At 38.1% G+C, this 15,857-nt stretch overlaps 1 protein-coding gene across 2 annotated transcripts in view; it reads left to right on the plus strand.

The window, feature by feature from the left end:
* Window positions 1-15,857, plus strand: part of ADGRL2 (adhesion G protein-coupled receptor L2) — a 386,374-nt gene that overhangs the window by 198,381 nt on the left and 172,136 nt on the right. For both annotated transcript variants that reach the window (XM_059854096.1, XM_059854098.1), the window contains one exon: window positions 12,955-12,996. The gene's annotated coding sequence lies outside the window, so the exon portion shown is untranslated. The remainder of the gene's footprint in view (window positions 1-12,954; window positions 12,997-15,857) is intronic.

Raw genomic sequence — 15,857 nt, forward strand, 5'->3', positions numbered from 1 at the left:
AAGTATCACTCCCATCACTTGTTATGAAAATTTTATCTCTTTTAATGTGAACTCAAATGGGCCTTACCATGTACTCAGGAACAGAGCTGATGCATCCAGATAGCCAAGACAGGCAGCAAAAATCCCAAACTGTACAGAGTAGCTCTGGATATTTCTTTTCTTTTTAACTGAATGGATAAAAGAAAATAGACAAAAAGCTTTTTAAAAATACAGGAAGCATATTCTTAATTGCTTGCACCTGGTTTATCTGAAAAGCTAATATGGAATCCTGTGATACTGACTGATATCACTTTCTTTTCATTTTTTATTATGATAAACTATAAAAATGGCAAGATGGTAGAATAGGAAGCTTTTAAATTGCAGATTGCATAGTAAATCAACTTAATTTATGTACTATGTTTATTGGTAAATTGTCTGGATTCATTAAAACCCTGGAACTGCATTCGTGTAACAGAATATGGCCTCTTTTCCTGGATTTTGAGTCCATTTTCAAGCTGCATAGACATCTTTGAATGTGTTAAAGTAGTAGCCTCATTTAACAGGGAGAGTTCATAAAGCTTTGAAAATGTTTTAAATCATTAAAACAGATGATGTCAATTTGAATTATTTTCAAAATGACCAATTAAAGTTGAGTTTTTTTCTAAGTATGGAAGGGTTTTTTTCTAATTCTTGGAAAATATCTAGATTTTTTTTTTCTCTGTGAATGTTTGGAAGCATCATTCAGAAGACCAGATAATGTTACCATCATAGCCATCATTATTACTCATGAATACTTTCATATTCCCCCCTCACATCCTTTCTTCTTACAGGAACTCAGCCCAGTGCATCCAGCCAGCCTGACTCCTGTGAATCATTTCAGAATTGTTATAAACTTGGAAATCTGACTCTGCCACAGCATTGTCCTGTGCACTGTGGTTATTTTCATTCTTTGCTGCCAGTTGTTTGGGGAGGATTTGTAGGGCTGAGCTTTCCAGCACCTCTCTCCAGCAGACCTGTGCCTGCAGAGCCCACCCTGCCAAGCAGCCTTTCAGCCATGGGCTGTGACAGACAAGCTCTGCCAGATGTCCTTGCCATGATTTCAGATATTCATGCTCACAGCTGTCCATCTCACAGTTCTGCTGGAAATTCCTGTCAGCCTACAGAGACGGGAGAGAGGAGCATGTGTCTGTGCATGAGCCACCCACGGTCACACTGCCTGCTAATTTAAACTGCCAGTGAAAAGCCTTTGCCCTGGTCTTTGGGACTGGAGATGGGATTGCAATCTTCCAGTGGAGGGCAGGGTGCAAGGCTGGGAAGTGGCAACATCTAAAAGTGTTGCAGCTTTGTGCTTCAGTGTATGTGAGCAAGAGCACAAACTACCTGTGCTAAGTAAACAGGAAAAATGGAGCAAAACCAGGTCAGCTAGACTGCATGATGAGTTTTTAGATGAGAAAGCAGCATTTGAGTTCCCAGTGTCTTTTTAATGGCTTGGTGAAATATGTTTTGTTTTCGCAGTAAAGTTGCTAAACTCTGAATATTTTATCCAAGCGATTAAAGTAACTTTTTACTCTTACACATTAGGCATAGAATATTTAAATATAAGTGAGAGAGGGAGCACTAGATATGATAATATCTGACAATGTGTTTCAAATTACCAGCAAAGCATGTGCATACATATATGAATACAGCTGTGGTTTCTCTTCAGCATTAGGTAATGTTCTTTTAATGAAAGAAAGGAGTGAAAGCTCCTGCTATTCTCTTCAAAGGAAGGGCATTTATATATTTTATATAGCACTCTTTATACTGCTGTGTTATGGTATGTAATATATTGGAACTTCTCAGCCTGTGATAGACCCCCAAAGGGTAGATGTGTAGGTCTAAAAGATGAAAAAAATCAAAGACATGATCTCTTGACAGAATTATATAACCTTCTCACACTGCCTCTGAACCTCATTGAATCCTGGAGGTGACAGAAAGTTGGCAGGCAAAGTCGAAGCAGCTGCTGGTGATGGCATGGCTGAGATCTATGAATCTATTCAGTGTGATCAATGGCTGAATGCTCAACAGCCCCAGCCACTGATCACCACCCTGACCCCAGTTCCTGCTAAGTCCAGCAGGTTGCTGGGGCGGCTTTAAGAAGCAGGGAGTGGAAAATGGAAAGCAGGACATGAACAGCAAAGGGAGGAGAAGGACAGAGGCACGAGCCCTCCTCATAAAAGCTATTCAGGAAATTGTAAAACTCAATCCTATGTGCACGGTACTTGATCACATAGAAGTTTTGCTTTAAGGTGCATACCTGAATACATGCTGAGAAATTCTGTTTTCTACACAGTCTGGGAAGCCTACCTTCCATGGAATTTCAGTACATGCCAGAGGTCTAGTTTTTCTATGCACCTTTGGCTCTCTCACCTATAATATACACATGAACCTTAGTTTTTACACCCTGTTTTTTAAAATATAGCATGCAATAAATAAAATACCAACATATAGTATATGCCAAATTTTGCCAAAGAAAGCAACACTATAGAAAGGGTACAAGTGATTTTTACTAAATGCATTTTACTCATACTCAAAAATACTTTAACAATTTAATTGTTTCACAACAGGAACTATTTCAGCGCAGTTGCATCATGAAAAGTTACTTTGTTAGAATGGCAGAATAGATTTCCACATGCTTTAAGTTTCATAGGATTTATCTGATTTTCTCAGTTCACTAATAAAAATATATTTTACAGCTTTTAACAGCAAAACTTGGAAAACTCAAATGGGCTGCAAAAGACCAGGCTGGGTTCCTTCCCTCATGCATCTTGTTATTACTAAAGATGCTCACAGTTAAACATTAGAAGTTTTTCTGCTACCCTTCATTGGGATAATGTGGTTTTATTATAGCACAGAATTTAAATGCACTGCGATTGCATAAATTTCATTGTTGATACAGTAAGAAATGCCAAAAGATAATTCAGTTCACTCCATCATAAATGGGAATAAAACCACTTTTTCCACTAAAGTAATCATACATGAATGTGGATATACACAAGGGGCCTGATCCAGAAGTAAAAGTCTCTCCCAATAACTAGAAATCTGGACTTAGTCCAAAAAGCAGATCTGTTGAGCAAAACCAGTACATTTTACATTGGTGCTTTTAAGCATGGAAGTGCCCTATAAAGGCAGAAGTCTTTGAGGCTATTGTTTAATTTAAGGTTTGATTTGTTTCACAGAGCTCTATTCTGAAGGAAAAATAGTTTCATTTATACAAATTGTTTAGTTTCATATAGAAAAAACTATATGAATCTCAGCTACTTGCATTTAATATTCATGAAGAGGTGAAAGTGCTGACCAAGCCACTTTCTGTCCAGCCACCAGTGACGGCTGACCCAGGAGGTCCCAGTTGACAAGAACTTAGCAAATATGACACAAATGGCTGGAAAGGAGAATCCAGGGAACTAGAGGTCTGTCAGTCTGACCTCGCTGCTGGGGAAGGTCATGCAGCAGATCATGTTTAGTGCCATCAGACAGCAGGTGCAGGACAATCAGGGGGTCAGGCCCAGCCAACATGGGTTTATGAAAGGCAGGTCCTGCTGGACCAACCTGATCTCCTTCTATGACAGGGTAACCTGCTTTGTGGATGAAAGAAGGGCCATGAATGTTTTCTGCCTAGCCTTTAGTAAATCCTTTGACAGTTTCCCCTCAATGTTTTCCTGATTAAACTGCCTTCCCATGGTGTGGATGGATGCACTCTCCCCCAGATTAAAAACTGGTTGGATATGGCTGGGCCTAGAGAGTGGTGGTGAACACAGCTGCACCCATTTGGTGTCTGGTCACTGGTGGCATTTCCCAAGGCTCAGGGTTGGGGACAGTTCTGTTTATTATCTTTACTGATGATCTGAACTAGAGGATTGAGGGCACTCTCAGGCAGTTTGCAGATACCACCAAATTGTGTGGGTGTCAATCAGCTGGAAGGCAGGAAGGCTCTGCAGAGGGGTCTGGATGGGCTGGATCGATGGGCTGAGGCCAATGGTGTGAGGTTCATCAGTGCCGGTCCCACATCTGGGTCACAACAACCCCAGGCAGCACAACAGCCTTGGGACAGCGTGTCTGAAAGCTGCCCAGTGCAGGAGGACCTGGGGATGCTGGTTGGCAGCAGCTGAATATAAACATGAACCAGCTGTGCCCAGGTGGCCAAGAAGGCCAATGGCCTCCTGGCCTGTATCAGCAATGGTGTGGCCAGCAGGAGCAGGGCGGTGATTGTCCCCCTGTGCTCAGCACTGGAGAGGTCCCACCTCGAGTGCTGTGTCCAGTTCTGGGGCCCTCCATTCAGGAAAGACATTGAGGGGCTGCAGCTAGTCCACAGAAGGACAGTGGAGCTATAAGAGAAGTCTTATGAGAAGTGGCTGAGGGAGATGGGGGTGTTTAGCCTGGAGAAAAGGAGTCTCGGGGGTGACCTGACCATGCTACAGCTACCTGAAAGGTGGGTGTAGATGTGTGTGGGTCAGTGTCCTCTGACAAGTACCAAGCAACAGGACAAGAGGAAATGTCCTCCAATTGCATCAGGGGAGGTTTAGAGTGGATATATTTCTTCACTGAAACGGTGGTCAGGCATTGGAACAGCTTCCCAGGGAAGTGTCTGAGTCACCATCCCTGGAGGTAGTTAAAAAATCATGTAGCTGTGGTACTTAGGAGCATGGTTTAGTGGTGGACTTGGCAGCATGAGGCGAATGGTTTGACTCAATGATCTTGAGGGTCTTTTCCAGTATAAACATTCTATGATTCTAGAATACCAATTAGATTATAAGACTGCACTTGGAGTCAAAATGCTCAAAGCAGAAAAGAAGACTAATTTATATTTTCACCAGGAGAAAGCCACATCCTATTTGTTGTGTTATTCTGATGCATGCATTAATACTTTTTTTTTCATTTTCACATATTTCCTTTCATTATATAGCAGTTGGACTATAAATATTGCTGTTATTAAGATATAGTTTCCAAGCACAAAGAGTCAGAGGAAGACGTGCTTTCTTTTGTCCTGGTGGAAATGGGGAGCACTTCCAGTGGTACCACTGGGATTACAGTATTGTCAAAACGAGACAGAATTACATTCCTAATCTTCCTTCCTACCATGGCTTAATATCCTTGTCTCCATGTCCAAATGCTCTTGTATTTTTGAACACTTCTAAGTCAACAAAGATGCATTGTCATGGTGATAACTGTTGGATAACGCTGTCATGAAAATAACTGAATTAACTGGTTCCTTATTTCATTATGTGACTGTGATATTGAGCCATGTCATTTCTCTTTCTCAGTGCATAACACGTAATAATTTGCACAGCAAATTCTTTCAGTGTGAGATGCATTGTTTTTAGGTTTGAATGAAGGGAAGTAGTAAACCTGACAATTTTACTTACAAAGATAAAGAATTATTCAGTGTGAGCACCTTCACCTCTAATGAGTGCACCCATTTGCACTTGGATAAAATGTGCTTTTCAAATTCAAATTTAGTATACATTTAACACATGCTACTACCACTATAGTTGTTTATGATTCTGTTCTTGATCATAATGTGCAGAACTTTGGCCCTGTCAGTTCTGCACATCTCAGGTATCCTTTACAGGGTCTCATTGCATCTGCCAGTCCAAAAAAACCTCTGTCTTGCATTTGGCTTTAGAAATACTCTATCAGGACAGAATTTTTAATAAAAGTTCTCAAAGCTGATCTCACATACTCCACTGATTGCAGATTTTATGAGATGTGCTTGTCAGCAAACCTACCTGCTATCGCATTTCTGACCTGGGTAGATATTGCTCTCTTTCTGGGCTCTTCTGTGATATAATCCCTCCATCCCTCTGCATTCAGTCCTGTAGCTTAATGACTTTTACAGAAATTCTCTTAATTTTTGTCTTAGAGGCAGAAAAATATTCATGTCATTTTTTTTGAAATTCACAACACCTATATGGTTTTTTGTTTTTTTTTTTTAAATTGCATTTCCTGCAGCAGAAATGGGAGCACAGTCAGTTGGCCCAGAGGAACTCCAAGACACCCACAGCTGGATAAATTCCTGCTGTTCACTTCTGTCTTGCCTGTAGGCATTTTTTAACAGTTTTCATGTGCACTTTTACCTCTTGTTTAATTTAATTTGTCTTACAACATAATAATACCTTTAGGGAGTATTAGTGCTACACTAAGAGTGTACATAAATTCTTTGTATACATGTACATATTGTGTGTGTGTGCATAACATACACAAAAACTGGGCAGTGTAGTAGTTCCAATCTCTAGCTTGGTTAAACTTTAAAAAAATAATATGGTCACTTGCAAAAACATTATTAGGCTTTACAGAAAGGGTGCTTAAACTCAAGTAGAGTTGAAATTAAGTGACTAGAGAAGTGAGCAGAAAATGCTGCAGCAATATACCAAGCAAGGAGTCTTTACCCCAAGGAGAGGAAGGAGAATTTGTTGAGCACCTGGAAGTGGGAATTAAAAAATAAAAGTCTTCAGAGTTTTACTCAGCTTTTAAATTTTCTTGTCATCCTACCCTGTCTCTCTGTCACACAAATTCCTCCCTCTTTGGCACCCATATGAGAAATGGACCTGCAGCAGCAGCTACAGGTGCCACACTCCAGGTCCTCTTCTTGAAGACAGATTTTCAGACTGCAAACAGCCAGGGTCAAGAAAAACAGGCACTTCTCCTAAGAAAATGTTTGATTTGGTGGATCAGGAGGACACTCTGTGATGAATACCTGGATCACAGCTGCTCTTGGAGAAGTGGGAGGGACAACTGCTGAGCAGTAGGAGGTTGCCAGGAGCTGTGCTTGTGCTGGAGGGAGAGTTTTCAAGTTATGAAGAATGTAGTTTATTATACTTAGAATGAGGGAGGGGGTGGGGTTGGGTTAAAACTGGCTGAAGAAAAATCTTCTTAGAGAAGGAATCAAAGGGGGGAAGGAAACGAACTATTACTGAAAATTAGAGACAACCCACAGCAAAAATTTGTAAACTGCTGATAAGAAACCTAGTGAGAACTGTGTATCCCCTACAGAACTGTGTGATGTGCCTTAGTTTAGAGATTACATTGTATTGAACTCTCCTGTACCCTGTGGAAATCTCATCCTCACCTGAAACTGATTTGGAAATGTTTTACTTTTGATTATTTCACATAAATACAAACAGGTAGAGGGCTTAATAAAGTTTAAAGTACTTTAGCAAGTCTGCTTTTTGTATAGGTAACTTTTTCCTAATATTTGTTGGGTACATCTTTCATACAAGAAAGCCATCAAAAGGATAGGGAAATATGTTCCAAAACTTGAATTCCTACACATTTACAGCAAAATCACACAAGGTACAAAAAATGTCTTTTAATAACATGGCACTGTTCTGTGAGGGGTTTTGAAATATCTTTGGCCTAGTTCCAGCTAGAACAGGGTTAATTTTTTGCAGTAGCCAGGAAGGGCATGGCCAGGACAAGGAGGTTATTCCATACCTCCCCACATCATTGTCGGGGGTTTGGGGAATCTCTTTTCCAGAAGGAAGGGAAGGGCTTGCAGGGTGGTGTGGCTACAGGTCAGGTCACAAGCTCCTCAGTGAGCATATCTGCATGGGAATCACTCTCTTTTTTGTACACTTTTGTTATTAATATTACTGCTACTGTTCATTTTCTTATCTCATTGCCATTTCCAGTAAATTGTTCTTATCTCAACACATGATCTTTGCCTTTTGTGCCTCCATTTGGAGAGGGGAGGGGAAGGCTCAGGTGGGTTTAGTGGGAGCACCAAATTGGAGGCCACCATTTCTAAACCACAACAATCTTTTACAAATTTTCCTGTTTATAAAGTATTCAAACAAGGAATTTATTGTTTGGCCTAGATTTCCAGTTGTATGACATAGATAATTTCGGAAAAAAAATTACTGTTATTATAAAGACTATCTAACAGATTCTCAGCTGGTGGAATCAGCATAGCTCTTCCAAAGTTACATGAATCAACAATCAAGTGGAAGAAATTATAATGCAAACATTTTGTTCTCCTGACTTATTCATAGATATTGAAATTTTTGGGTTTGAAGTTTTGGACTTTTTAAAAATTTTTCTTTTCCAATACAATTTCAAAAACTGTACTTTAAAAGACAGTGTTGTTTGTTATATATTGTGTACAGTGTTGTTTGTTATATATTGTGTATAGTTATATATAAAGCTCATATTAGATATACAAAGTTGTAAGGAGATAGTTATTTTAAAGTACTGAGAGCAGTCCTGCAAACTGAAATAGTTTTTATTTATAAGGTTAGACCTATTATTTCAAAGACTATATGTGTACATCTCTAGAAGTACTGCCGTGAAAAAGCATTGTAGATTCTGTAACTTTTAGCTTTTTCATTAGAATACTGAAAAAAAACAGCTTTACTGGCTGAGTGTGAGACAGTGCTGTCATATGACATAGGCCCACAAATGTTAGGCATTGGTACCTGAGCTGGAAAAACCTCCCCAGATCCATAATAAACATCCCATATAATGTGAGCTTCCTTGTAATTTATGAGCAGATCTTTGTCATGTATGGAAAGCATAATGTGCACAGTTTTTCCTCTATTTTCCTAATAAATCGATACTTTATAGTTTTTGGTATCTTGAATTATGAAGTCTCTAGAAAATCTGCTATGGCTCACGTGGAGATAAAGTGTAGAAAGTGACTTCATGTTGCATGGTCAGGGAGGTTGATCAGACTTTGTTATCATTGACAAGATGTGGAGTAGTTCTGACTCTGACTCCATTATATCTCTCTGGAACAAAATGATCCAAGACAACTCTGTACTTACCCAGGGTTTCTGAAATCTTTAGGACAGCAGTAATCTGAGACCTTATTAAAAAGTGAGCTGTGATAGTTGATTACATGCAAACAGATGAACAGCTATGAAAAAAAAATCTAGAACAAGAAGCAGTATAGAATGTTTTCTTTAATGCAAAAAAGCAAAATTGACTGTCTAAAGACTGTCTTTGGAATATGTGGAATTATGCTTTAATGCTTTATGCCTATCTCCTTTCCTAAATGTTTGACTATAATCCAAACAAATTCAATCCTTCTAATGCATTTCTATGTTTTTCACCATAGACACTAAGGCAGCATTAGGAACTTATCTCTGTTTGCCCTTTACCTTAATGGTGACATGTTAGCAAACCAGACAATATTCTATGTCAGAAATATCAAGATTTCCCATAACCTGAATTTAGTAATCCCCATGTACTTTTTGCTTCCTGACTCTTTTTACTGTCTGCATTTCAATAAGGAGTCCCTACTATCTGCTCATCACTTCTAATTACTTTTATTTTAGCCCATGTTCCTGGTTTCTGGGCCAAGAACTTTAAAGAACTATGATGTACTCTGACGAAGCATTTAATCAGGGCTGAGTAATCCAACAAAAAGCTTTTCAGGGCAGGGTGGAATATGGGAGGAACCATATTGTCTGCCCAATTATTATGTTTCCTTTTGTCAGCCCTGAAAGAGTTCCTGCAGGGACCAGAAGACCTGCCCTTTGCTTGATGGGAAGAATTCCCCAGTCAGTAGAAGCCTTGGGAAAAGGGAATGGTGGCAGAAGATGACATAGTGTCAAGTGAAGTAGGGAAGAAACTGTGGTGGGGAAGCACACACACTTTTCAACTCCTAAAGCTTTTGTCATCGGAGTGCAAAACTCTCTGGAAGTCTTTGTGGCTATGGGTGAGGGGCAGAGGAAACATAACCATTAATTCCTAAGAGGTGTTATCAGATGCATCAGGGTTTGGCTGTAAATTTGACTACATTGCTGTGGTGCACAGAGAAATGAGTGAGGAAATATCTGATTAAAGTGTACATTGCTGCTCAGGCAACTGAATGTTGCCATAGCAATTGAGATGAAATGTGCAAAGAAGTGAGATAATTAAATCTAACCCCTTTAGTAGTTTTGATAGTCGATGCACTGCCAATAAGAAAAGTTATCTACAGTGTTAAAGATAAAACATACTCCTTGTGGAAGTTCTCATTGCTGGTATTTTGTTGCTCTCTTTTTAAATACTTTGCTTCAGGTACCTAATTTGAATGTTCTCTTTAATAATCAAATACAGTTTTGACCTTGGTCAAAAGCCTAGGACTTTTGCTGGCTTTTTGTATTATGGGAAGCGTGTACACAGAATATCCAGAAAGTTTTATTCACCCTTGCTCTGCATGCAGTACAGTCAGGCCCAGGCTGGCACCTCAGAGCTTACAGTTCCATAATATCTAGAACGTGCTGCCCTCTTCAGGAGCCCGTGATCAGAAATGGGCAGTTTTGATTAATGCTCCAGAAACTGCACTGAGCAAACGGGAACTACAGGGCTGAATTTTTTTTTTTTTTTTTTTTCATTTTGACATTTGTAATGCTAGGGCCAGAGGCACTGAAGACAGTTATAACCTAAATAGACAAATCTGATTTTTCAGAAAGGAGATCACAGATTTGTTAGCATGTTAGCATTTCTTTAAATTTGAGAGCTGAGCGATCATACACTTACCCAGACAGTTACTTATTTCAGCCAGTGAAAACAAAATCCAGGAGAAGCCTTGACTCACTTCTTCTAAACCAGTAATTCTGTATTCCATATAGCAGCAAATAACCTTTTAATCAAAATGATTTGTGTCCAAAGAGTTTGTACACTAGCCATCACACTAAACTTACTTTCATCTGCTCTGCTCATCTGGAACCATCTAAGTACTTAAACTATGATTTAGTGGAACATTAAAACATATATAGTTAACTCTAAGCACACACATTGCTGCAATGCCTTCAGGAGGACACTCGTGTGAAAGTATTGAACAACTCATGTGTCAGCCTGGTGGATTGCATACCTGGCTGATAGGTGGGGACAGGCCCACAATTTTCAGTTCATATCTTACAACACTGAAAGTTGCATTCTAGAATCTTAATAATTAAGCAGGTAAGAACTAGAGACAGAATCTTTTGTGAATATAATTCCTTTTGAAGTCAATGAGAGCTTTTGTTCATTTATGAAGTAGTGACATTTTATTGGTATACAAATAGTTTTGGAAAAAGAAAATCACAGCTTTGTGGCAAGGTGACTCAAAAGCTGTGTGGAGGAAAGGGAACTATTACTTTGCTGAAATGAATGGATTTTTTTAGTGAGAGTCCCAAACAGGCAGTTGATAAATGTATCCCTCACTCAAACAGCATGTTTGCAAACTCAGAGGGATGAGGAGCAGAGAACTCTGAGAAGCACACAGTGCTTTGTGGGAACTTGGCTCCACTGAAACAGATGTTCAAAGGATTTGTTTTGAGCTTACATGAAATATTGTTTGTTTGGGTGAGAGGGATCCTGTTTTCTTGTGTTTTATAAGCAAAAGAAATATCCTGTTCTACATCTGAGTGAGGCACTTTGAAGGAGGTGTAGCCCATGAAGAAAGCCCAAAAGTGGCTTTAAACCACCTCTGTAGATGCTGAGATTCAGGGCTGCTACAGGCCAATGAATCCTCATGTGAAATAGAGCAGCCCTCAGGGATTGCTCTGATTTACAGAAGCTTAGCCAGGCTCCCTGTTTCTTGTGCTGCATGCAACCTACATTGGGTCTGAATTTCTGCAGCACTGCACACCCTGGAAACTCCCTTTTTGCCCAAGGTAAACTCCTTGAATGGAAATAACTTCTTTACTGTACTGTGGAATTCCTCTCTATCTGGAGTCTTCCTTTCTTTTAAATGCCTGTAGTTCATCCAGTGGTACATGGATGGTAATTCCATCCATGGTAAAATTCCAGGATGAAAACCTGGAATTGATCTATCATTTATTTGAGTTTTTACTTTTCCTCTTTAAAGATAATAGTCCTACTTAGACCTCAACATTTCTTTTTGTAAGTAGCTTATGACTGCACCTCTTCGTAGTAGTTACATTTTCTCAACATAATATTTAATTAAATTTCTTAATTCTCTCCCTTGCATGTTTACTTAAAGATTTAATTTTCTCAAACAGTGAAAACAGTTAAGAATAATAAGTAGGTTTTAAGTGTTCTTCCTTTTTTAGCACAAAAGTGTTTTACCTCAGAAAACTATATGTGAGGCAGATTCTGTACCTAAGTCTGGCCATTTCAGCAGGAGTAAAGCTGTATTCTGTGTGAGAAATGATCACAGAATTTAGCCTATTATCCTGTCAACTTTTTATTCTCAAAGTGCACAATTGGTACATATAGCACATGAAATCACAGAGAAGCTCTGTGTAGGTGCTGAGTGAAAGTGATCACTCCCTCTCTGTTCAGCCTTTGGTGCAAGGAATGGTAGCAGTGATTAATTTCTTTCTAAGGAAAACAGAATAGCCGTGATGTCAGGTGTAAAACAGACTGAAAGGGATCATAGGAAAGAAGGAAGTGAAGAGAGATTGCCAGAGAGATCCATGCTTTCATTTTCACACCATGGTTAGAGCATGCTGATGAGGTGTGGGCTGTACTCAGTACTCCCTCAGGACCCCACTCTGACCATTGCAAACTCAGAATTCATGAGCAATATTATTCTGAAGCAAAATGCAAAGGCTGATTAATTGTTTTAATAGTAATGGAATTTTTTCAGTACTAATACAAATTTCTCAATGAGTTAGGAAGAAATCCTTTAACATGTCATTGGTAGTTATGCTTTATGCTCCTGTTTTCTCCCACTCCATAGCACAGTGACAGCAAGCCTGTGGTTTTGTTTTTAAAAATCCAGTCACAAGTTGGATGCCAAGATCCTATGTCTGTATTTTGTGAACAATGCATATAAATTCCAACTGGCATGCAGTTCTAAATACAGATATGCACAATAGCTTGTGCTTTTTTCTAATCCAGTACCTGCTAAGTACATATAATACATATTTGGAACTGCATTAAACTATTGGTCTATGATTTGAACGTGTGTTTTCATTTTTTGCTTTGATGCCAATACGCTGTTTGGCAGTAAGCATCCCTGCAGATTAGAATATAATAACTAATAACACTTTCTTTGCTTTCTAGGGTCTTTATGGCAGAATGATGAATTCCATCTTTTCCAAAATGGTAAGCAAAAAAAGCTTTTTCTGTTTCTGATAACCCAGAACAGAAGGTAAATTTTTGTAAGAAAGGGTTGCCAAATTGCTTGAGAAATAACTGTACTGTACAATTTCATAATTATATGGCTTATACAGCTGAAAATACTTGAATATTCAAATCCTGTAAGCTACCTAGGAAAGATTTGCTGAACATTATGCCAATTACTCAAAAGAAAATATGGGAGGATTTAACATTCTTGTTAGAAATGTTGATGACCACAGAATGCCCAACTGTTCATTTTTAAGAGCAACTATTTGTAATGTATAAATTCCCTTAAATATAACTATCTCTCTTCTTTAGGCTGAAAAGGGATGGCTTTCATAGTGTGTTGCTATTTGAACTGTGTAAAATTGATCTTTATTTATGTTTCACTAGAGCTTTGCTGTATGTGTGAATTTAAAAATGTGTAGCTTACAAACACAGACATCACTTCTGTATGCTATCATGTTGTTTTAAAAAGATGGTTTCATCTTTCATTCTTTTTTTTTTTAATGGCTGAAAAGGCAGTATTTATTTTGCCCCTTGATCATAACATCTTTACAATCAAATAAAAAAAAAAATCCATTATACTGTATGTGTAAAGGTCATCCTAAAATAACACTTCTGAACAAACTACTGAATCCTATGAGTACATTGCTGAGGAGAAATGTTTCCAGCAGGTCTTGGGCATTCACTTTACGAAAAATATCCTTTCCCACTACATAAAAATGCAGTATGAAATCAACATAAAACCATCGTGAAGTGAAACTACTGCGGAAGCTAAAGTGGAAAGAAATGTTACTTGAAAAATATCTCACTGGAGCACAAGTTCTGACTTAAAAAGGCCTTCTTAGTGTTACACTTGAAATATCTTCCATCTTATCCCAAAAAGAACTCCATTAAAAAAAGTAGCTTATTCACAAAATCTAATGCATCAGAGCTTAAAACAATGATTTGAAATACGTGGGACTGATTTTTTGTTATACCTGATAAGAGCACCATCAAAATGTGTTCAAGAAAACCAATAGTGAAACACAAGTTTTATGAATTTATGAACCTTTAAGAATTATTTCTGATAAATATGGAGGGTTAGTTGTTCTTTGAAACTTTTTTCTAGGAAAGTAAAACCTGCAGGTGAAGCTGTTTTGACTCTTGGTTTTGATCTCTAGCTCTACCCCTCTGATAATAGCAATGAGGTGTGCTTTGGCAAGGTCTGTAATGCACTTTTACCTGCCTGCTCAGAGGCAAAGAATGGGGTATTTCAGAGCTATCATGCCTGCAGATCCTTCAGGGGCATATCTGTGATTAAAGAGAGGGAAAAGTCATGTTAAACTAGGGGTGGAGGGGACATAAAAAAGAAAAATAAAAGAACAGTCCAAACAGGCCTGAGAACTACATTTAACCTCTTTCATCCACAAACATAAAAATGTTCAAGAAGAACTCAAGAGTCATTTTTAATCTAAGAGATTAACTGTGTGACAGTTAAGTATGTTTGGGATTAAACCATCAAAGGGCCTGCCTCTTTTGTGTATATTTGCCTATTAGCAGTGGGTCCTTGGCACAAGGATTGTACGTAGGTTGCAGCCACAGACAGACACCTGTACTGCATACACCCTCCTCTGCAATGTTCATTAGACAAAAATACTGTCAAAGGTAAGTGTTTACCAGCAGCTTTAGTTCTCCTTAAAACCATTTTAGCCTGAGGCTGATTTTGTGAAGAAGGCTTGGGGGAAGGGAATAAGAGAGACACAGCATTTCATTTTTCATGAAAATAAATGTATTCAGTCAGTATCCTCATCTGAGGTAATTTTTAACTCTAAATTTGCATGTTAAGTGAAATTATAATTATTTTTATTTTGAGGCCAAATGTGTGATTTACACTATCAGTGAAGCAGATAGGGCAAAAGCTTGGACTTTAAGGGTTACTTCAACAGAGACAGCAATATATTGTTTTGGTTAGAATTAATTTTTATACATATAAACATTTATACCTCAATGAATTTTCTCTCCCTGCTCAGGAGCCCAGGGTTACTCTGTTGATTATGGATTTCCTTTATGTAAATATTATTTCAAATATAAATATATTTTCAAGTTGAGTATCTTCTGTTTAAGGAATGGGAAACTGAGCTTCGTCACATTACTTCCTTTCAACGTGGCAAGGCTTTCTCTAATCTCAAAACCAAGATAAATATCATGGGATAAAATAAATTGTTGAATATATAATTAATATCACTTTAAGAAAATACTCTTACCTTCTCATTTCTAACTCTACCTCTGCTTAATGTATAAAGATTAAATACACATTACTATGAGCAGCCATAACATCTATATTTCAATCTAAAAATTTACTTTTTTCTATATATGTTAATAAATTATTTGTTACCTCAAATTATTCCTAAATATGTGCCTTTTTGTGGTAGCATTTCATCAAATATATAAACATTTTCTCATAATTTTTTTAATTCTACAAGTTTTAATATATGGAAAGTCATGGCAGATTAACTGAGAACATAACAGACCCACTAACACACAGGGAAGACAGCTGCAGCTAAAATCAGGAGACAAAAAAATAGTTCTCACTTTCTTCTCAATTAAAACTCTGCAATTATTCTTTGAGATTATAGATCTCTATTGGGATTCTGGTTATACAGAAATTTTTGGTTCATTTCACAGGAATAATATTCATCTTAATTAGCAAAAACAATTGATGGGCTTTTCTCTTTTTTCAAGAGGGAGTTCCCTTGGTGTACTGATTACGAGTAGTAGATTATCTTGATAAATTAGAAGTTCTTGTCTTTCTGAACAGCAGTTGAATATGTTAGCTGTCTTCAGCCTTGTAGCTTCTTTGT

Source organism: Haemorhous mexicanus, chromosome 9 (genome assembly GCF_027477595.1).
Source record: "Haemorhous mexicanus isolate bHaeMex1 chromosome 9, bHaeMex1.pri, whole genome shotgun sequence".
Lineage (NCBI taxonomy): Eukaryota > Metazoa > Chordata > Aves > Passeriformes > Fringillidae > Haemorhous > Haemorhous mexicanus.